This window comes from Antechinus flavipes, chromosome 3 (genome assembly GCF_016432865.1).
Source record: "Antechinus flavipes isolate AdamAnt ecotype Samford, QLD, Australia chromosome 3, AdamAnt_v2, whole genome shotgun sequence".
Taxonomy (NCBI): Eukaryota; Metazoa; Chordata; class Mammalia; order Dasyuromorphia; family Dasyuridae; genus Antechinus; species Antechinus flavipes.
In genome coordinates this window covers 55,231,708-55,255,676 of record NC_067400.1, presented here as the reverse complement: position 1 = coordinate 55,255,676, position 23,969 = coordinate 55,231,708, and the positions used below count along the sequence as shown (strand labels likewise).

At 34.8% G+C, this 23,969-nt stretch overlaps 1 protein-coding gene across 6 annotated transcripts in view; it reads left to right on the top strand.

Annotated features, from left to right (window-relative positions):
* Positions 1–23,969, top strand: part of RHBDD1 (rhomboid domain containing 1) — a 183,233-nt gene that overhangs the window by 5,365 nt on the left and 153,899 nt on the right. For 4 of the 6 annotated variants that reach the window (XR_007951649.1, XM_051983442.1, XM_051983439.1 and 1 more), the window contains exon 1: positions 4,290–4,751. The exons of 1 other annotated variant lie outside the window; for it this stretch is intronic. The gene's annotated coding sequence lies outside the window, so the exon portion shown is untranslated. Of the gene's footprint in view, positions 1–4,289; positions 4,752–23,969 lie in introns of those variants that run through there. One more of the 6 variants, XM_051983441.1, reaches the window with a different exon arrangement.

Below are 23,969 nucleotides of genomic sequence, written 5' to 3'. Positions count from 1 at the left end.
TGTCTACAAATGGGATTTCTCTTTTTATTCTTGCTGCTGGGCTTTGTTGATAACATATAGAAATGCTGATGATTTATCTGGGTTAATTTTATGTCCTACAATTTTGCTAAAGTTGTTCATTGCTTCTAGTTTTTTAGTTGATTCTGTTGGATTCTCTAAATATGCTATCATATTATCTGCAAAGTGATAGTTTTATTAACCTTATTACCTACTCTAATTCCTTCAATTTTTTTTTCCTTTCTTATTACTAATGCAAACATGTCTAGTACAATATTGAATAATAGTGGAGATTATGGGCAACTTTGTTTTATTGCTGATTTTAATTGAGAATGCTTCTAGCTTATCCTTACATAAAATGTTTGCTGATGATTATAGATAGATGTTACTTATCTTTTTAAGGAAAACTCCATTGAGTTCTGTGCTTGCTTGCATTTTAATAAGAATGAGTGTTGTATTTTGTCAAATGCTTTTCCTGCATTTGTGGAGATAATCATATGATTTTTATTAGTTTAGTTATTGATTATGATCAATTATGTTGATAGTTTTTCTGATATTAAACTGTCTCAGCGTTCTTAGTTTAAATCCTACTTGTTCATTGTGTATTTTCCTGGTGCTAAGTTGCTATGATCTCTGCTAATATTTTATTTAAAATTTTTGCATCAGTACTCATTAGGGAAACTTTTATAATTTTCTTTCTCTGTTTTGGCCCTTCCTAGTTTATGACACATTCTGTATCATAAAAGGAATTTGGTAGGCCTCCTTCTTCCCGCATTTTTCCAAATAGTTTATATAGTATTAGAATCAATTGTTCTTTACGTGTTTAGTAGAATTCACTTGTAAATCCATCTGGCCTTGGAGATTTCTTTCTTAGTTTATTAATAGTTTGTTCAATTTCTTTTTCTAAAATGGGTTATTTAAATAATTTATTTCCTCATCTCTTAATCTGGGAAAGCTTTTTTTTTTTTAATATGTATTCATCCATTTCACTTAGATTATCAGATCTATTGGCATACGATTGGGTAAAATAGCTCATAATTATTGCTTTAATTTCTTCTTTTCCTTTTTTATATTGATAATTTGGTTTTCTTCCTTTTTCTAATCAAATTAAGCAAAAGTTTATCTATTTTGTTGTTTTTTTATAAGACCAACTTTTAGTTTTGTTTATTAGTTCAATAATTTTTTTTCCTTTCAATTTTATTCATCTTCCCTTTGATTTTAAGAATTTCTAATTAGGTATTTAATTGGTAGTTACATTTTTTCAAAGCTTTTTTAGTTGCACGCCCAATTCATTGATCTTCTCTTTTTCTACTTTATTTGTATTAGCATCTAGAGATAAAACATTTACCCTAAACATTGCTTTGACTGCATCCCATAAGTTTTGGTATGTTGTCTTATTATTGTCATTCTCTTGAATGAAATTACTGATCATTTCTATGATTTGTTGTTTGACCTACTCATTCTATAAGGTTAGGTTATTTAGTTTCCAATTAATTTGTGGTCTGTTTTTTCATTGCTCTTCATTACATGTAATTTTTATTTCATCATGATCTGAAAAGGATGTATTTACTATTTCTGCCTTTCTGCATTTGAGTGTGAGGCTTTTATGCTTTAAGGAATACATGATCAATTTTTGTGTAGGTGCCATGCTCCTTGAACTGCCATTGTTAGGAGTGACCAATAATGCAGATGACCTCACGAAAAGGGATTTTTTTCCCCAGAAAAGTTATACTGCCTTTCTGCTTTTATATTTGCTTTTATATTTTTTATAACCTCTAGAGGTATATAACTGATCATAAGAGGAGTGCTTGAGGACTTAGCATCACTAATACATAACACCATATTAGATCCTACAATATTGCTAATGGAAATTATGAATGAGAGGGTTTGCGTTGAGCTTCACTTAAAGCTTTGTCACCTTGAATTTCAGTTATAATATTTTTTGTCTTACTGTGTTCTAAAATGAGCACCTTCCCATCATGTAATGTTATTTTTCAAAAATTTGTAATGTGGGGGCTGGAAAACTGGTTGTTACCTCCTCTCCTATAATGCCCTCACTTTCTTCTCCTGTACGCCTTATTTAAAATAAGGGACTTGCTATGATTTTAGAACTTTGTTTAGTTAGTTTATTTATATAGAATTTTACTTTGTGTAAGTGAGATATTTCTTTCGTAAAGGAACTAAATGCTTGAAAGGATGTAAATGTTATCTTTATTCCAATCACCAGGGTAACAGTGACCCTCACATACTGTTTGAGGCAGTGGATGGGAATCCAAGGTCGGAGAATTGGTATTTTGAATATCAAATGGAAAGTTGACAGAGAACTGGTCTCCCAACTCACAGATAATCAAGGGGGACTCACTAAAATTTTGACTGAAATTGGGGTGAGTGATTTGATCAGTATTAGAAAATGCTGTTGTTTTCATTTCTTATTTTTCAGTATGGATGCTAAATAACAGCTTGCAGCCTGTTCTATGTTTCACCAGCAAAAGGAGAATTCTATGCAAATTTATGAGCTCTAATCTAAATTGTTTCCCTTTTTTGTGAGTTGTGACAGCTGTATGGTTCTTAAAAGCTATTTAGTATTACAACTGGCTGCTGCTTAGCATTACAAATGACTCAGGAATAATAATAAAAAATAAAACCCATGGAATAGAAAATACAGTGCTTGGTTCCAAGTTTTGTGTGTGTGTGTGTGTGTGTGTGTGTGTGTGTGTGTAAACAGCTGGTTTGCATTCATGTTTTATGATGTTTTTAAATAGTTGACTTTTAATTAATAAGCATTTAGCACTTTGTAATAAAGGAAAATACTTTGAAATGCCTATTATTATTAATTATTATTATTGAGAGGCAGAATGGCAGAATGGATAGAGGGCTAGCCTTGGAGTTATGAAAATCTTTCTTTATTCAAATTTATTCAAGTCTCTGTTAGCTGTGTGGCCATGGGCTGATAAATCACTTGTTCTTGTTGTTTGTCCTTTGTAGACCATGACATCAGAGAGGTGATGCCATGATATGCAAGTGGATTGGATGAAGTGAGGGAGAGCTGTGCAAAATCATCAGCCTTACCTTCTCCTCAGTCTTAATCTCTCATTGAAACTCCAAAAGTAGATGATTTGTTCACCCGTGTAATTCCCCAGATTGCTGTTACTGTTATTGTTATTGTTGATGTTGTGTTATAGTCAAATTTTCCATATCGGGGAGGTTCACTAGGGGATAGCTCAAGTACACTCTTCATTTTGCCAGTTTCAATGTACTCTGGTAGTAGAGCTATTTAAAGGCCTGTGGATGATTTTGTTAGTATCCAGCACATACAACAGATTTGATTGAGTGTATTTTTGAGAAACTACTGTATTGTTGATAGTGAACTTTTGGAATACAGTGTCCATATAGTGGGGACATTTTTCAACCTGTATGATTCCTGGAATTAAATTACAAAGTTTTGGTATTTTGTATAGTCTATGTTATATACTGTATTATAAAATAAATAATGTTTTTACATATAATCAAATATATATATATGTATGTTTCTGTATATGTATGTATGTGGGTGTGTATATATACACATACATATGATATATTTCAACTTTTCAGGAAATCTCCACATAGCTCCTACTAAATATACGTGTTTGAGGGAAGTGTAAAGGTAAAATAAGATGCTACACATGACCATAAGGCAACAAGTTGGTAGAGCTTGTTTTGGAGACAGGAAGACCTGAATTCTAATTCTGACCCAGATATTTACTAGCTGGATCCCTAAGTGGGCAAGTCACATAGCCTGTTTCTTCATCTGTCCAATGAGGATGATACCAGCATCTCCCTCATAGGGCTGCAGTGAGATTCACATGAGATAATTGTAAAGTGCTTTGCCAGATCTTTTAAATGTTTATGAAGTCTGTAAAGTAATACAGTGAATTGTCATCAGCTGCATAAGGGACGTTTTCTTGCTTTATTCCAGTTGCTAGCATGGAAAGGATCATAAAATGACTTGCTTATGATTATGGCATAATCTCTATTGTAGGAGTTCTCCTTTTTGGTGTCACCGAGCACTTTGGCAGTCTGGGCTTGCCTTTAGATGCTTCTCAGAAGAATGTTTTAAAATATAAACATTACAAAGGAAACCAATTCTATTGATTTATAGCTAACAAAATATATTTTAAAAAGTAGATCCCAAACCTTGGATTAGGGATCTCTCATCTAGAAAGTTATGAGTACATAGATCTGCAATAATGAATGACTCACAATAACTTTTATGACATCACCTGAAAATCTGGGCTAGTAGTACTTACATCATGGGACTTCTTTTCCCCTCTCCATCTCAGGCCACCATTTGAAACATCATCATCATCATCATGATTTGGCAAATAATCCAAACTTGAAATTTAGGAGACACCACTGTATTGCGCTTGGGACTCAATAGTTTTGTCACATTTGTCATGATGTCTTGCTCCTATGAAAAAACACTTCCCATGTCTATCCTGCTTTGTATGAAGGCTTACCAAGAGAGAACATCCTTGTTTTCCCTACTTGGAGACCTGTTTTTATTTGTGTTACACTTCATCAAGGCTTTTTCTGAAATATTTGCTGGGGGAGGATCCCAGGATTTTAAAGTTTTATCTTGTGGCTATTAAACAAACCATTTTGGTAAAGGTCATTACCTTTAAGCTTGGTAGTCAACATCAACTCTTTCCATCTTGAGAGAAAGCACTGGGCTGTTGGACTATGTATATGATTCTTTCCCTTCACTGTTAGAGGTAAGTGTGTAATTATTGTTCAGTCACTAAGTAGAGTCCAACTCTTCTTGACTCCATGGATCATAGCACATCAGTATCATCTGTGGGGTTTTCTTGGCAAATATATTGATGTTGTTTGCTATTTCTAAGGCAAACAGGTTAAGTGAGTTACCCAGGATCATGTAGCTATTGTGAGAGGTTGGATTTGCCTCGGATCTTCCTGACCTAGCACTTGAGCTATCTAGCTGTGTCAGAGATAATTGTACATTGATTCAATTCATGTAATTTTGTTTCTGTGTGCATCTTTCTGTGTCTATGTGTCTGTCTTTGTCTCTCTGATTTATATGTGTGTGTCTGTCTCATTTTACACAGTCACACAGCTAAGACCAGATTTGAACTTAAGATGAGTCTTCTTGACTTCAGGACTTGCATTCTCTTTATTGTGCTTTCTTAGTGTTTCATGGGATTATTACATTTCTTTCATCTTTTGAGGATGTAGCCCAGTGAGTGTGCTATTGCATATACAAGCGATCTCTCCCAGCTCTGTCATTTTCAGATTGCATAAGCATGCCTACTTTTGCCTTTAAATCATTGACAAAAGTGATAAACTAGGTGGCTTCTAGGTGGATCTTTTGGGTCAATTACAGGTTGAAATAAAACCATTCAGGACTATTCCCAGTCCGGCACTCCACCAATTTCATCTCATTCTGTCCCTTCTGGTCCACATCTCCATCTTTATACAAAAGTAGCACAAAATATTGTATCCAATGCTTTACTTATAACAAGGTAAATAAACTGTCTTTGCAGGCTGCTTTTCACATGAATATATAGTTCCTTCCACCATCCTTTGCATATTATGTTTCATTTAAATAAATTATAACCTTTCAGAGCTGAATTCTAGTCAAGGATCTCCTTTGCCATTAGGTCATATTTACCTCCTTACTTTAGGACCTCCCCTGCATCTTGCTTATTGTCTAGATGTCATGCATTATATATGGCCCTTTGAGGCCAGATCTTCCTTCCTGGATCTTGGTCTCTGTCAGTTTTGAGCATCTCTGCAGTTCTTTTTCCAATACAGTGGCTACTTTCTCTGAGATCTGGTGTTGGTGGATTAGACTTGGGCAATATTTCTCCTTTCCTTTTCTCCCTGCTCTTTTCAGTTGACTAACTTTCTATTTGTTATTCAGGGCATCTCTCTCTCTCCCATTCCCTACCCAATCTGGACTGGTCGTAGTGGGGATATTAAACGCTGCTACTGAGAAGAATTTGACCTGCTTTAATAATGCCTTAAGAATTCTTGTCCAGGGGGCAGTGTGAATGATGTAGTTGAATGTTTTCATTGACTTTAGGGAAAGGATATAAGAAAGTTGGATGCAGGATAGACTTGAGTGTTGAATTTCTTAAATCAGCATGAAGCCCATGATCTAGGGTTGTTGCCCTCACTGCTCTCTGTGTGGCTTCAATGTTAAGGACTGAGAGCCTTGAGGACTGTCATTCTGAAAACTTTAATGAGCACTCATTACACCAAAATCTGTGTCTTGTGAGCAGTGGAGCCAGCTCATGATTGATACAGGAAATCATCAATGGTGATGGACAAAAATTGGATTTGGCACTAATTCACCTGGCTGTGGAACAAAATTTGAGATTATCTACAAATTCCAGCAGTTACATTTTTTCAGTCATTATTATTCATGTATAAAGGTGATTGCAATAATTTCTGTTAAGCATATATCACTTTAAAAAAATAGAGGCCATATGAATTTTAGAAAACTGACACCACTGTTTTTCAAAATGGAGCCTCATTAAATTCCCAAAGAACTTCAAGATAATACTGGCAGCAACTCCAGAGTGTGAAGTGTGTGTGTGTGTGTGTGTGTGTGTGTGTATGTGTGCATGTGTACGTGTGTACATGTACTGTGCCTGCACATGCACAAAGTTTATTTAAATTTTAAAAATCATCCCTTTCTTGCTAAGCAACCTTTACATGTGTCCATTTAAAAAAAAATCATTTAATTCCACCAGTACTGACTTACTCACTTAATATTTTATAAGCATGGGGCTGGGAGGAAATGGTGATTAGTTATGTTGCAGAAATTTTTAAAAATTCTTTTTAAAACTTTAATAATGATTCTTATTTTTATTCATTTTCAAGTAAACTTAAAGAGCTTGATTTCTCTCTGTACTTGATGAAAATGTTATTTAATTTATGATTGGCCATTAACTCCCTTATCAAAGCAACATTTGCAATAGAGCAAATTATGAAATATTACCCAAATAATCTAAACATAAAAATTACTCAAGTGAAGAGTTAATATCAAGAGCCCTTGATAGCATGTCCTTTAGTGTAATGTGTGTGTTCATCCCAGATTCTAGACCCTGAAAGGTATTTTTATTTTTATCTCTTGTTTTTTTTTTTTTTTTTTTGTTTGCTGTGAACAGAGACCGAGTTGCAATGGTGTCTACTTTGTGAAATCTTTTACCTTTTGATCTTGGAGTAGCCTGGCAGGAAATAAATCTGAGATAGTTGGCCTTTTTTCTTTTTTCCCCGCTTTCTAAGTGGAAAAAAAATTAAATGTTATTTAAGATGTTTGATTAACAAGAAGCTGCTCTGTGTAAATTAATTGCTGCTTTAATGATGTCACAGCCTTGTCTTTTCTTATTAGCCAGGTAATTGACCAGAAGTCTCAAAGCTTATTGTAACTGACAGTCATCTGACCTTCTAGGCTATATTCAAATGACACATGTACAGTGAATGTAAATGGAGCTTGTTCATCTTTGGTATAGTTTGTAGGGCACTGATCTAGCCTTCTCCTTATTACTCTGGCAGTAGTTTTCCTTTGAAATAGATGGTTAAGAAATGGAATTTTTCACTTATTTCTTTCACTGAATAAACTCCAAGACAAGGTGAAAGAAAAAAGAAAATTGTTCTCTCAACATATTTAAATTACTGCTGACCAAAGTATTACTAGCATATTTAGGGCTTATAAACAAATGATCAGACATAGAAATGAATGAATAAATGAAGTAAATAAAAGAAAGATTATGAAGTTTTTTACCATGTGCTGAGCAATTTGCTAAGCACTAGGAACATATATATGTATGTGTATATATATATATATATATATATGTATATATATAAACAAGACTAACCTTGCCCTCAAGCAGTTTATATTCTAATGGGGACTATTATAAATGTGTATATATGTATATATATAATATAAATAAAATATCATGTAAATATATTCTAATATATATATATGTATAAAAAAATTTTTTTTTTCCTAATAGTAGGAAGGAGGACAGTGTTTTGATTTAAAAAGCCATTGGGATACTGAGTGGAGCCATTGAGAAGTAGATTGATTGAATCTAGTAGCAATGCCAGTTTTGATTTGATTGTTTTTGAATATGAAAAAGAGGAAGGAGGAGGAAAGATACTGGGAAGCAGATGGCTGGAATATAAGTATAAGGTAAAACAGGGCTGGCTAGAACTAGTGGCTCTTGGGAGGCATTCACCAATAAGAATCTCAGGACTCTAGTTCTGGAATTCAGAGGATCTGAGGGTACGACCACGTGGGGCATGGTAAAGGGATGACTGAGGCATAGTACATTTTTATGTGTTTGCACATCATCCATGATGTCATTGGTCTGCTTCAAAAATGAAGGACATACAACAAGAATAATATGTTTGCCTAAGTTGAGGAGGGAGTTTCTAAGTTTTTCACTTAAGGGGGAGAATTTACTGCTTAATATCTAGATGATATTGTCAAGGGAGATGCCTTAATGATGAAAGAGAATACTCTTGATGACCTGAGCTGGGAAGGATGTTCTCAAGTATAGAGTATGACTTAGGAGAAAGCCCAGCAGAAATAGGTTGAATAATTTTCTTTGGAAGGAGGGGGTTGAGATGTAGATCTGTTTAGGGAGGGCATGTCAGAGAGGACTATTGAAGACCACTGAAGCAAGAGTTAAAATCCTTACCTTGAGAGTGAAAAAAAGGAGGAGGAGATTGGTTAAAGAAGTGAAAAGATCAAGTGACCTTAAGAAACTGTATTGATAGTTGACCTGCCGAATGTCAATCAATGAGAGAGGAGCCTGTGGTGTGGTCATTTTTATTCAGCATGTATTTTTGGAGTACCTATTGTCTTCAGAGGTTTGTGATAGATGCTGAGGATTTAGACCTGCCTTCAAGGAAGTGATATTCTAGCAATTGAATAAACCTTGGTCTCTCTGGAGGTTTCCAAGTGGAGATTGTGTGAGTACTTGTCAGAATAGAGAGAGATAGAGAGTGTAAGAGTGAGTGAGTGAGTGTGTGTGTGTGTGTGTGTGTGTGTGTGTTTTAAAATGTATTTATTTAAAACTTAAATGTAAAATAAGAAGAAAGAAAATAGAAAAAGAAAATAAAAACATTGTCATATACCCAGCAGAACGGGAGGATTCAAAATATGTGACAATAAAATTCCATTTCAAGAACGCTTATATAATGATAGAAAACATTATATACAGAACTGTCCATCTTTTTGTTGTTGTTGTTCTTTTATGCTGTGCACTTATTTTATTCTCTCCCCTCTTCTCTAAACAGGCCTCTGTTTAGCAAGTATATATATATATATATATCCACCTGCACATACATACATACATGTGCTCACATGTATATTTATATGCACATGTATACATATACATCTAAAACAATATTAGTATAGTTGACATAAAATGTAGATTCTTCTCTTGATTGAATCTGTTTGACTTTTTCTGAGATAAGTGATTATTCCCCCTGCTTTATTTTTCTCCCTCTAATAAATTCTCCTGGTCATTGTTATTGTGCAGAATGGTTGGAGAAAGGACTACTGCTGGATTGTTTCCCATGAGATGGACTCTTTTTCTGTGCCCTCTCAGTTCTGAGATTCTTTATACAGAGGTAATTAGCAAAGTAATTTGAATGAGAGGATACAGAGAGAGAAAGAAAAAAGAAATAGACAGATATACAAATGGAGACAGAGAGACAGACATACAGATAAACAAAGAGAAGAGAAACAGAAAGAGACAGAGACATACAAATGGAGACAGAATGAGATAGAACAGAGTGAAAGACACAGAGAGAGAGAGAGATAGGAACAGACAGAAACACAGACAAAGAAAGTGTTTGGGGTTGAACCAGAGAGATGGAAGTGAAAGGAGACTACCTTCCAATCATTTGAGGCTTTTTGTGACAATGATGGTATGTGACAATGAGGTATTAAATTTGGAGAACAACTCAGGGTCCAATTTAGCCCAAACCTGTGGTATTTGTAATGTATTAATGTGGAATAAATATGGTAGTTTATTTGGAGTTGAGTTGTGGGTGGCATTAAACGCTGGGCGGAAGAGTTAGTATTTAATGCTAGAGGTAATTCTAGGGAGCTGGGGAAAGTTTTTTTTAGCAAAGATATGGCATGATCACACATCCAGGAGTTCTGGAAACAGGAAAATCAGTTAAGAAGGTATGACATTAGTTCAAGTGAGAGATGATAAAAGCTTGTAGTAGAGAGAAAAAGATGCGAGAAATATCAATTAAGAAAACAAATTCACAGAGGGAGGTAGGAAGGGAAGGAGAAAAATATGGAACACAAGGTTTTGCAGGGGTGAATGTTGAAATCTATCTTTGCATGTATTTTGAAAAATAAAAAGCTATTATAAAAATAAAAGAAAACTGGCTTCACTTAGTGACTGATTGGATAAAATGAGAAAGAAAGGAAAAAGAGGATGACTCCACCATTAGGAATCTAGATTATTGAAATCATAGCATTGTAGAGTTGGAAGAGGAAGGGACCTTAGTGATCTCTCAGTACAGCTATATTTTTTTTTTTTTTTTTTAATCCATGAAGATACTAGTTCCCAGAAAGAGCAAAAGCTTTGTCAGGACCCATAGGTATCAAGTAGCAGAGTGTGGAGTTGAACTTAAATGATTCCCAATTTATCTATAGAGTTGGCTAGTTTCTAGGTTATTATTATTATTAATAGAGGAAAGTGAAAATTTAGGAGATCTGATTTTATTTTGAGTTTTATAATTTATAATTTAATTTTTTAATTAACAAAAATATTTTTCCTACTGCCTTTCCTTCTCACCCAGAAAACAAAACAAAACAAAGCTCTCATAACAAATATTCATAGTTATAGAAAACAAATTCCCTTGTTGGCCAGATCCAAAACTATGTCCCATTCTGCAGCCCAAATCCACCACCTTTCTATCAGGAGGATGACTGGTAAAAGGAAACTTATCTATAACATAATCATGTCAAGCTCCTCCAGCCTCTTTCAAGGAGGAAGAATTCAGCCCCTGGGAGCTAGCCCTTTCCATTTGAAGACAGCAAGTTTTTCCTGACATCAATCTAAAATCTGATCCTTCTCAATTTTTTCTTTTCATATCCAATCACTAAGTGAAGTCAGTTTTCTTCTTCCTTTTTTATTTTTTTAATAATAGCTTTTTATTTTTCAAAATACATGCAAAAACTGTTTGTAGCAACTCTTTTTATGGTTACAAAGAATTGGAAAATGAGTAGATACTCATCAATTGGGGAATGGCTAAACAAGTTGTGGTATATGAAGATTGATAGTATATTATTGTTTTATAAAAAAATGATGAACAAGCTGACTTTAGAAAGGCTTGAAAAATTTACATGAACTGATGCTGAGAGAAACAAGCAGAACCAGGAATACATTGTACACAGTAACAGCAAGAATGTGCAATGATCAGTTATGAAAAATTTCATTTTTTCCAGGGGGTTCAGTAACAATCCCAAGAGACTTTGGACAGAAAATGCCATCTGGATCTAGAAAAAGAACTAAGAAGACTGAATGTAAATCAATACATGCTATGTTCACTTCTTTTTTTCTTTTTTTTTTTCTTTTTAATCTCAGTTTTTCCCTTTTTGCTCTGATTTTTCTCTCCCAACATGATTCATAAAGCAATGTGTGTAAAATAATAAAATAGTAGTCAAAATATCTGCAAAGATAGTTTTCAAGATCCAGGCTTTACCTTCTGGTTGGAAACTAAACTATTGTAATCTCTCTTCCCTGGTAATTGTTCAGCTACTAGAAGATTGCTTTCAGTTCCCCTTTCCTCAATCTCACCTTTGTTTTAAGACTAAATATCCCTAGTTGCTTCAGTTGATTGATTCCCTAGTGACTTGGACTCAAGGTCTCTTCACTATCATAGTTACCTTTTTCTGGACCCTTTCCAGCTATTCAGTACCTGTCTTAAACTAACACCTGGGACAAGACATCAGATGTGATCTGGCTACAAAGGAGAATTCCCTTAATGTGGAGTGAAAAAAACTTGCTGGCTTTATACCATCTGTGTGATCAGGTTATTTAAACTACCTGGCCCTCAGCTGGCTAATCCAATGATCCTTTTCTGCCCTAGATCTAGGGTGAATCCACTGTGAGCAATCAGCTCACTCTGCCTCTTTTAATGCAACCCAAGATCTATAACCATTTTTGGCTGACTCACTGCTGATTCACGTAGAGCATGCACGCCCCTAAGTTGCAGATAAAGCGTCTTGTACTTCCCTGTGATAGGGAAACTGTGGAGGGTGGAGAAAAGTTGCACAGGTAGATTCTGGGAGATTGGAAGCAAAGGAGGGAAGAGCTGAAATCATTGGCCCACGTGTTCAGTGCAGTGTAATCATATTGAACCTTCACCTACTGTGCAGAGAGAGCCCAGAAAGCATTTGGCTGATACTAAAGAGTGATAATTGAACAACAACTACAAAATCCTAGCTTAAATTTGTTGTGTAGCTAGGATTCAATAATATCTCCCTGTGGGATTTTGTGGGATCTCTGAAACCATATGCTAGTCCATTAAATTAATGCTAATGATACTTTGTGTGTTATGCTTCTAATATGGTAAAAGTTCTTAAACTACACATACCCCTGTGAGCTAGGGAGGGTGATTTGAAAGAAAAGGAAATGGAGGGCAAAGAAATTGTGACTTAAAGTCATATAATTTTTTTTAACGATTGAGCCCTAATCTGAAACCATGACTCCTGTCTCTTGGCTTATGCTCTTCCCATGTGGACCTCAGACTCTTAAGATAAGAGTCAGAAATGTGTGTGTGTGTGTGTGTGTGTGTGTGTGTTTCCTGATAGGGCTAGTGTAGTGAATATAGACATCAGTCACTAGGAATAGGAACCTGGAATTTTATTGAAGACCAGTAAAGTGCCCCCAGCAGTTTACATTTAGTGACCTAAGTGACATTGGAAGAGATGCTTGTTTCCTAGGAAAAGTGAGTATGCTTATGGACTTTGGTTTAAAAAAAATGAATAGGGATATCAGGAGACTGTTTGATTATTCTGTTTGTGAAACTTTTGTGAGAGAAAAATGTAGAGTAGTATTGTCTTGTGTGGGATAGAAGAATAATTTTTTTTTGGTCATTTTTACCCAAGAAGAACATGTCTGATGGGATTTATATGAGTATTTGTAGAAGTGGGATAAACTCTTAAACTCTTGACTAAACCAGTGTTAACACAAAGGTAATAGACTTAATCTACTGAAAGATATGGATGCTTTGGACATGTCCAATGTGGAAATTTGCTTTGTTTAACCTTGCATATTTATTGCAAACAATAGTATGGGATATCTGCTCACTAAGAGATTTTTGTGCAGTCCATTTTAAAAATGCCTTTAATATAATGTGCTGTAGGTTGTAAATTACCTTTCACTATAAACTTCTAAACTAGGGATTGGCAAATTACAGCTAGGGGACTAGATGCCACCTATTTCTGTTCCTTCTGAAAGCTAAAAAATATACTTTTTACATTTTAAAGTAGTGTTTTATTGTATTTTAAAATGTAAAAATCATTCTTAGTTTGGAGGGCAGCAAACACAAAAAATTAGACTGCTGATAGGATTTCACCTTCAGGTATAGTTTGAATAATCCATGCTGTAGGTGACTGAGCTATTGTTCATTTCAGTGAGAAATGCATTATTACTCATAGACTCCATCCTTAGGTAAAATATGGTTGAATTCTAGACAAAATGGCCTCAGACCTTGAAGTTCAAAGAGCAGTACAAAGCCAGATTTGAAGATACTGAAAGTTTCCTTTGGCATGCAGTAGGGTCAACAACACCAATTCTTACAGTTTTGATTTTTTATCTTGTTCTGAACTTAATTAGTGGGGAGTTTGAGGGGAAATTGGTCCTTCCCCCTAGATTTTTAACTCAATAAATTCTTACTGTGTGTAAGTAAGTAAGGTACTACTAGCAAGGTGATGAAAATGCACAAACAAAAAGTAAAAAACATCTACCTTCAGAAAGCATAAATATCTTTTGTTGCCTAGCTTCTTAAACTGAGGCTCAGGATCCTATATGGGGGGGTATATTAACTGAATGTAGAAGCAAAATTATGATTATTTTATACCTATTTTTATACCTATTTTATATACCAATATACCACAGTCCACATAAAAATTTCTCGAAGGGACTATGAATGAAAAAATTTGTAAAGCACTCTTCTATTGTAGTGGGGCGGGGGTAGGAGACAATATAACATTGAAGTAGATGAGTAAATATGAATTTTTTAGTAATTATGCATAATTTCAGTTCACAAGTGAAGAATTGGGAAAAGCTCTGTATAGGAGATAATATTTGAACTGTACTTTGAAGGATGCTAGGGATTTTAAAATAGGGTGAAGAATTAATGCTGAGACTACCTGTCCAAAGGCTTGAGGGATGGTCTTTTCTTTTTAAAACAGAAATAAAAAATTATTCCATTACATAAATGACCTTTCTTCTTCAAAAGCCAGGAATGATAGTTTATTCTCTAAAATGTATCAACATAGATTTTTTTCACATTTGGCCCCCTAGGAAATACCAACATAAGGAAAATGATTGACTACTGGGCTGTTGCGCTGAAATGCTATTCATTTTAAACACAGAGTTCTTTCAACAATATCAAACATTCTTCTCCCAGCCTCTACAGTGTTCGTTAAAAGGCTAGTGAAAATTGAGACAATGACAAACTTATTCCGGTTTTCATCCATTGATTTCCCAAACATGCCACAACCTCCAAAATGTACAAATTTTCAAACCAGACTTGAAGTGAACATTTGTCTTCAGGAGAGCCTGCCACATGGATGCATTTTTTGTCACCTACTCAAAATAAATGGAAAGTTTTAGAGGGTTCCATAAGGGAAATACGTTAGGTTTCTCTATGAAAGCAACAAAGGCTGCCCTAGCATTCCAAGAATTTTGTTTTTGTTTATTTTTTACTCATTCAGTGAAGAATATTTCAAAATTCTGAACAGCCGAAAAAATTCTTTGGTACGCTGAGAGAAGCAAGACTGCTTCCACTTCTATAATAAGTTATGGTTAAAGACTGTGCTTCAATTAATAACTTTCTCTAAAGTATTTTGTTGATATAATCCATTTCCAGTTACTGAGCTGTTGAGTCTTCCCTGCAAGGCCTGGCAATTTAAGCAATTTAATTTTTTTTTTCATTAAAGCTTTTTATTTACAAAACATATGCATGGATGATTTTTTTCAACATTGACCCTTGCAAAACCTTTTGTTCCAAATTTTCCCCTCCTTCCTCCCTCCCCCTCCCCTAGCTGGCAGGTAGTCCAATACATGTTAAATATGTTAAAATACATGTTAAATCCAATGTATACATATTTATACAGTTATCTTGCTGCACAAGAAAAATCTGATCAAGAAGGAAGAAAAAGAAAAACAGAAAAAAAAAAAAATGGTCCACACTCAGTTTCCATAGTTCTCTTTCTGGGTGTTGATGGCTTTCTTCATCATTGAGCAAGTGCAACTGGTTTGAATCATCTCCTTGTTGAAGAGTCATGTCCATTAGAATTGATTGGCATATAGTCTTGTTATTGCCATATATAATGAACTCCTGGTTTTACTCATTTCACTTAGCATCAGTTCATGTAGTTCTCTCCAAGCCTCTCTGAAATCATCGTGCTGGTTGTTTCTTACAGAAAAATAATATTCTATAACATTCATATACCTTAAGCAGATTTTTCAAACCCATTTTTGCTGCCACTTGACTGATCTCATTAGCAAAAGAGGCCTTTCTGTTCCTGTGACCAACCATATTATTGATAGAAAGGCCATAAGACACCTCTGCTATGAATAATTTGGTGATTAACTTGTGAGGTACAGGTGATAAGTGATATAAGGGGAGAGAGCATTGCAGGTTATATTGGTTTGGAATCACCTCATGGAAGAGCGGGAACTTAAGTTGTGCTTTGAAGGATGCTAAGATCTGAATCAGCAGAGAGGAAAAAAGGGAAGATATTCCAGGTAAAGAAAAAAGGGTAGAGATGGTGTAAGTGTGGTAATGAGCTTCAGACAGAGGTCATATCTTAAATTTGCATCTCTTCCAACATTTGCTTAGTACATGGTTGTGAGGGAATTAATTAATTTCCTAGGGAGCTAAAACTAACACTTGGAATAATTTAACATTCATAAAATGAAGAGGAAGGCTGCTTAGAATTGTTTTAGGAAATTACTTTGGGATGGCAAACAGTTGTTAGTTTTAAAAATTTGGAATACCAAAATAAACATTTCAGAACGATTACTCTTAGCCTCTTAGGAATGTTCTAATCTCTCAAACACAACTGCTTCTTTCTCTTCTCACTGTTTCCTCCCCCTCCCCACTGCCAATTACTTACAATTTGTTAACTTATATTTGCTTAATAAATAGTTGATAGAATTAATTCTTCTGGAAAATAGAACTAATACTCAAAATAATTTAATTAGCAAACTTTTCAGGACCTACTCTATATTTCTTTCAGTATCTCTATTTGTATATGACACTCTATCAGATAGTATACTTAGGTATGAGAATACAAAGATTAAAAAGTGATACCTATTGACCTTCAAGGAATTTAGATAGAATTATATCTTTGATTTTATTAACATAGGGAACTCCCAAGTCCAAAAACTTCCTATATTGGAGTGGGCCACCATTTCCCCTGTAAGTGACAATCTTAAACAATTTGCTAGAGCAGTGAGTTTGCTCAGACTCAGTCAGAATGCGTCCAGAGAAGATCTACTGAAGTCGTCTTGAGGTAAGGTTGGCTCTTACCCATTTGGCTACATTGTCTTTCTATTACATGTGCTATAGGGTATAATGTGGTCAGGACAATGGAGAGATCCAGACAAAGTGCTAAAGAGATACTTTGAGAAAGGAGGAGCTCATAGGAACAAAGGGAACAAGGAGGGTTTCATGAAACAGGTAAAAAAGCTGGCTGAGCCCTAAAGGAAGAAAGAGATGAGGCTGAGATGAGGAGAACATGTATTTTAAGCATGGGGGAGGGGCGGGGGTGTGCTTTTCCTGAATGTGTGGAGGCATTTTTGCTGGAATGTAGAATGTGTGAAAGGGGAGAATCTCAAATGCCCTGCTAACGAGCTTGGATTTTCTCCTATAAGCTAAAATGTTGAGGAGTCCAAGACAGTTCAGGATAAATGCCAGGCTGTCCAATATCAACTGCTTTGAGTGGATACCTTCCAAAATAGTCAAAGACCCTATGACACTCAAAGCTCTAGGGAGATCCACTCAGGAGAGACAGGGTTGGAGTAAATAGGGGAAAAAAAAAATTATTAAAGTGGTCATCCTTGAGTGGATCCCTACAGCACAGGTTTAACTAACTGGAGAGGAGGATCTTTCAGGCAGATAAATGAAGGCCCAGGGACATGAATGTGCTTTATTTGATATAGAGAAAGTAGAATTTGTTGGGAAATACAGGGGGAATTTTATTAGGGATGATGCACAGAAAGCACACATTAAATGCCTGCTATATAGTGACCTTGAAAGCCAATAATAAGATTATAGGAGGTACTGTCCCCACAAAACATGATGGATTCAGTTCCTGGCTCTGACGTAAGCTGTATGACCCTCAACATGTTGCATAACCACAGTTTTTCTTACCTTCCTATTAGGGATAATACACATTTACTACTCATCTCAGGGTTACTGTGAAGAAAAGGTTTCATAAGCTTTAAAAGTTTCATATCAATCAAGGCTATCTGTTATTATTCCTAAACAGAATAACAGGTCAAACTGAGACCTATTAAAGACTTTAACTTAAAAAGACCAAGGTCTCTCATTGTATCCAGGGTTATCTCCTGATCTTTATCTGGCCATTGGACCCAGATGGCTTCAGAGGGGACAGTGAGACTGGTGACCTTGCACCCCACATCATGGCACCATCTCCCTGATATCATGGTCCTCTTCGAGAACGAAGGACAAACAACAATATGTATGAAGTGGCAAAATTAGCAATAGTTGCTTCAGAGTCAGAATATATTATAAATAGCAAGACTTGTTTAAAGTATTTTTTTTAATACTTTTAAGTATTTTTAAGATTTTTAAAATATTGAGGCTAAGAAAGTGAAATAGAATCATTTTGAAGTGAATAATCATTTTAAAAAATATTATCACTCAGCAACAATTTAACAGTGAATGTTTTAGGACTTTAAACTACAAACTCCTTTGGACAGCCCAGGATATATGTAAGGAAAAGATTCCATATTTAAAGATCCACTTTTTTCAATTAAGATGAATGAATGAAAATGAATGGAAAAAGAAAATTTATTAGTTGCTTTCAGTCTATCAAGGATGCAAAAAAACAGAGCACAAATACCTTTGTGTTTCCCAGGAAAGGCATGGAAATTATGACTCCTTTGTTTTAAAATTTTGTGTTTTTGTCCCCTAGAGACTCCCCTAGAGTTCCCTTAACAAATGGGACATGATTATGACAAAATACTTGTTTGCTCACATAGAAAGTGGAATTTTCTGGAGTTGAAATATACATTTGGTTTTTTTTTTGTTGTTGTTTTTTTTTTTAGAAAAGTATGAAATGGTAATGGCTGAGCAAGTTGTAGTATATGATTGTGATGGAATACTACTGTATTATAATAAATGAGCTCCATGAGTTTAGAAAAACATGAAAAGATTTGCATAAAATAATGAAGAGTGAAATAGGCAGAATCAAGATAACTTTGTATGCAGTAACAGTAATATTATTTTAATAATGCATTGAACAAAAAGTTATTTTTACTATTAGAAATACTCAAAGTAACCGTAAAGGTCTCATGAAGAAAAATGCTATCTGTATCCAGTGAAAGAACAAATAAATAGAAGTATGTATAAGTTAATTTTACACACACACACGTACACACACACACACACACACACACACACATATATTATATTTATGTCTAATAGTGGCCATCTCTAGATTGGGATGGGGAAGGGAAGAAATAAATACCAATTTATTAGTCTTTTGGTCTCCCCTGCTCCTTCCACTATACTACTATACTATATCATACCATATCATACCACACTGTACTGTACTGTACCATACTATATCATATCATACAGTACTATACTATACTATATTCACTATGTTAGTTTTATCAAGGTTTAAGGCTCATTTCTTTTTCCTCTGAACTGTGACACAAGCTGTATTGTCCTAAGAAATAATTGTCAAATCCTGAATTGACAGTTTCTTTGACTGATTCTGCTTATTACCTTAGGCATAAATTTCCATTGTTCAGATGATTTAATCACATGGAATCATTTTCCCTATTTAATTTAAACTCCTCTCTGCAAATACACACACACACACACACATACACACACACACACACACACACACACACATCAACACACTTCTACCCCACTCCCAACCCAATGCTGGGTTAATTTTCCCTTATTCATTTTTAAATATATAAAATATGTATTTTTTTTTTTACTTTGGTGAAAACATTAGACATATTTCTTTACCATGTGTGCCTTTCCAGCCATTAATTGTCTTTAGTTTTATTGGTCAAACTTTCATGTTGAAACTATATAAGAATTTTATAAGAATTCTGTTCTATTCTTTGTCCCCCTGGGGACTCTTGTGGAGTCATAGATTTAGGCGGTTAGATGGGACAGTGGATGGAGGGACAGATTTGGAATCAGGAGGACCTAGTCCAAATCTTGCCTCAGACACTTAGTAGCTGTGGGGAAGAGAGTGAAAAGATTGACCTCATTGAAGGAGATAAGATCTGTTGGAAAGGAGGAAAAAAGAAGTTGGTTACATGAGAAGGGTAGTGGATATATAGTTTGGGTAGAGATTAAGAGGAAAAAACAGGGACAACACTGTTATTTTATTGTGGACCACTTGGATAGAAAGAAGGATGGATAGAAAAATGAAGAATGTGGGAAACAGTCTAGTATGGCGATGGGAGATTCTTCTGTCATTTGCTGGACCTCTCAGCCAAAAATAGAAGTAACTAATTGACTATATAATTCCAGGAAAGGCAAAAAGGAAAATATCTTGTTTATATTTGATGGATAGCAGTGAATTCTCTGAGAAAAATCTTGAACTTTAGCAGATATGGATCTATTATATAAAATTCTAGAATGTTAAAGTTACAAGAATCTCAGGTAAGCCAATCTTATTTTAAAGCTGAAGAAAGGAGGTTCAAGAAGTTGAATGTCTTGAGATCCAATGTGGAGAAATAATATGAAGAAAAAAACATTTAGAAAAAAGGGAAAACATTATAATGTAGATTATAATATATAACCCATTAATCCTATAATAATCCTATAATACATTATACTAATGTATAATTTCTGTGGTATCAATAATAAGACACATTCCCAAAGCACTCTATACATTTTCTTATTTTCTGTGTAGTCTATGAAATAATTATAAGCTATACAAAGAGTCAGAGAGATATAACAAGGTAGTTGACCACCATACTAATCCAGTTGTGAAATCCTGCTCATGGCAACAGGAAATTATATATTTTCTTTGTACTCTTTCTTAATTCACTGAAAGGTGATGTTGAAGACTGATCTATCTCTCCCACTATAAACCTAAATTCTTTTTTTAAATTTATTTTTTATTATTTTTTTATTTACAAGATATAAGAATGGTTAATTTTTCAGCATTGACCCTTACAAAACTTTCTATTCCAACTTTTCCCCTCCTTCCCTCCACCCTCTCCCCTAGATGGCAGGTAAAGCAATACATGTTACATATGTTAAAGTATATGTGTATACATATCCATACAATTATTTTGCTGCACAAGAAAAATCAGACTTAGAAATAAGGTAAAAATAACCTGAAAAGAAAATAAAAAATGCAAGCGAATAAAAACAGAGGGAGTGGAAATGCTATGTTGTAGTTCATACTCATTTCCCAGAGTTCTTTCGCTGGGTGTAGCTGGTTTTCTTCATTATTGAACAAGTGGAACTAATTTGGTTCATCTCATTGTTGAAGAGGGCCATGTCCATCAGAATTGATCGTCATATAGTATTGTTGTTGAAGTATATAATAACCTCCTGGTCCTGCTCATTTCACTCAGCATCAGCTCATGTAAGTCTCCCCAGGCCTTTCTGAAATCATCCTGCTGGTCATTTCTTATAGAAAAATAATATTCCATAATATTCATATACCACAATATATTTAGCCATTCTCCAATAGCATCCATTCAATCCAGTTTCTAAACACTACAAAAAGGGCTGCCACAAACATATAAACCTAAATTCTTATGATTCATAGGATCAAAGGTTCAGTGGTAGAAAGTCCTTAAAAATCATCTAGTTCAACCCTCTTGAACTATTTATCATGTGTCTTTTTCCAGCCTTTAATTGTTCTTAGTTTTATTGGCTAAGTCGCCAAACTTTCATGTTGAAATCATTTTATAAGAATTCTATTTTATTCTTTGTTCCCCCTAGAGTCATCATCTTGTGGAGTCATAGATTCAGGCAGTTAGACAGGCAGTGGATGGAGGGACAGACTTGGAATTAGAAGGACCTGGTTCAGATCTTGCCTCAGACACTTAGCTGTGGGGAAGAGAGTCAAATGATTGACCTCACTGAAGGAGAAAAAAATCTGTCAGAAAGGAGGAAAAAAAGAAGTCTGTTATAGAAAGTAAATTGACCAAAATCATAGAAGTAATCATCAGCATCATTGGGACTTGAAATGGCACTTCTGTGTCTAAATTGCTTGTTCTTGTTACAGCTTCACTGACATTATGCATTATAGTTTGCAGTTAGTTATTTTACATATATATCTCAGATGATATTGACTTAATGATTGAATTTCATTGGCCATTTTTCTGTATCCTTTATCTCTCATGTTACTGTTGTCTGTCTTAGATGACAGTTTTCAGAAATTAGAGACTGCTTCTGTTAACTCCCTTTTTGTGAATATCCGACAATATACCGTGGCAAAGGTCAAGAAAGTCTTCCTCATTAGCCCATGTTCTTTATTTGGAGAGAAAGGAAAAGGGAGCCTGATATTTTTAGGAATACTCTGCTTGATTGAACATCTGTCCATCCTGCTTTATGAAGGTGGTCTTATATCGGCGTTAACCATGGACCCCAGAATTTGATTTATTTAAACAAAAAAAATTTTTAAGGGGGCTGGTGTTAATGACAACTAGGGGATTGTAGGATTAATGAAAAGCTCAGTGGGGCAGATGGGAGGCCTTCGAGGCAGAAAACAGCTTCCACCGCTCCTGATTTCTTTTGGAGCAAAGCCAAAGTTGGAGGTACCTCAATTAATGGGCTGCCTCAATCTCTGAAATGTAATTACTGAAAGCTTTACAGTATTCATAGAAATCCCTTGCCCCCTTAACCTCTGACACTCTTGTATCCCAATATTCATTCCTTATTCATGAAGTCTGTTTGCATTCAGTTGATTTCTACCTTTCCATGTATTTTTTTTTTTTTTTTTTTTTTTTTTGCTTTTACTATCAAGGAAATAAAACAAGCCCTACCCCGATTTCCCTGGGTTTTAACTTTTAATGTAGCTCGTCAGGTCACAGTGCTTTAAGGAGCCAGGAGATTGTTTCTCACATGTAACTTGTCATCACAAAATTATCATTCTTTGGCTAATGGAAGTAAGAAGGTAGTTCCATATTGTACCCCCAGGACTCTGCCTAATAACCTTGCTTGGGGTATATTAGGCCTTCTGGTAAATTGAGTGCATTGTGGTGGGGTATAACCATGCTTTATGCTGTTACATCGAATGCATTAAATATAATATTATTTTAAATGTATAATTTCTATACTATTAATAATAGGGCACATTCCCAAAGCACTCTTTATACATTTTCTCATTTCTATGTAGCCTATGAAATACATATAAGCCACACAAAGCAATAATTTAGGAAACTCTTAAACATAATTTTTAAATGGCAAGGCAATTTTCTTTGTGAGAATTTAGTTTACAAACTCATTCATTTTTTACTGAGCTCACACCTTTATAATATAACATTTTCTCCTAAGAAAATCTCAGAATGATTCTCTATACAAGCTTCTTTGGGGGGGCCTAAGGCAGGAAGTTATAGGAAAACTAAAATTGCTCTAGAAAAAAGTTATTCTGTGGAAAGGGCAAAGCCTGTTCAAGGCTGCTCTCAATCCAAGATAACTTTTGTTGTCAGTTTAGGATGGCAGTTAAAGCTCTTTCTTTGGATTGTTGTTTGGCAGAAATTTACAGAGATTCATCAGCCCACATTAGAGTTAAAGAAGAAAGAAATTGACTTGAGTTTTCTCTAATAATAAGGTAGACAGGTAGACAGACACATGCACAAAACAGAGACACACAAAATAGAAAAACACAGGGGAGACAGAGAAACCGAGGATGAGGAGAAGGAGAAAGAGAGCGCAGGGCAAAAATGCTCAAAACATCCTGTGCTCAGAGTATTGGATAAAGGAACAAGCCAGTTAAGTGACCCTAAATTGTTGTCCATCTTGTTCCTTTAAGAAGCAAGGAACTTTTTGTGCCTAATGTAAACCATTGATTTTTTTTTTTTTTTAAAGCAGTGCTTTAACTTTGTTCAGGACACTAAAGTACCCAGTCTTCTTCTTCCCTTCAAAATGAAATGTCTTTCTTTATTGTGTTTTTATCATAATTTGTGTGTATTGGGAAATTCTGGAGCTATTGAAGCCCATTAATATTTCTTGTCTATGTGTGCCCATCCATAAATTAGGCGGAATCTAGAAAATGGAAAAAACTTGACCTAAAACTCTAGCATGTGTGATCCTGGAGAAGTCACTCATGTCTCACAACCTTTGTGCAATAGGAACAGATAATTTCTGTAGAACTTATATCATAAGATTATCATGAAGTTTAGATGAGCAGGAGAATACATAAAACATTTCTAAGTTCCCTGAGAGTAGGAATTCTTTATTTTTTTCTGTTCTTTTTTTATTTCTTTTATGTGTGTGTATATATATATATG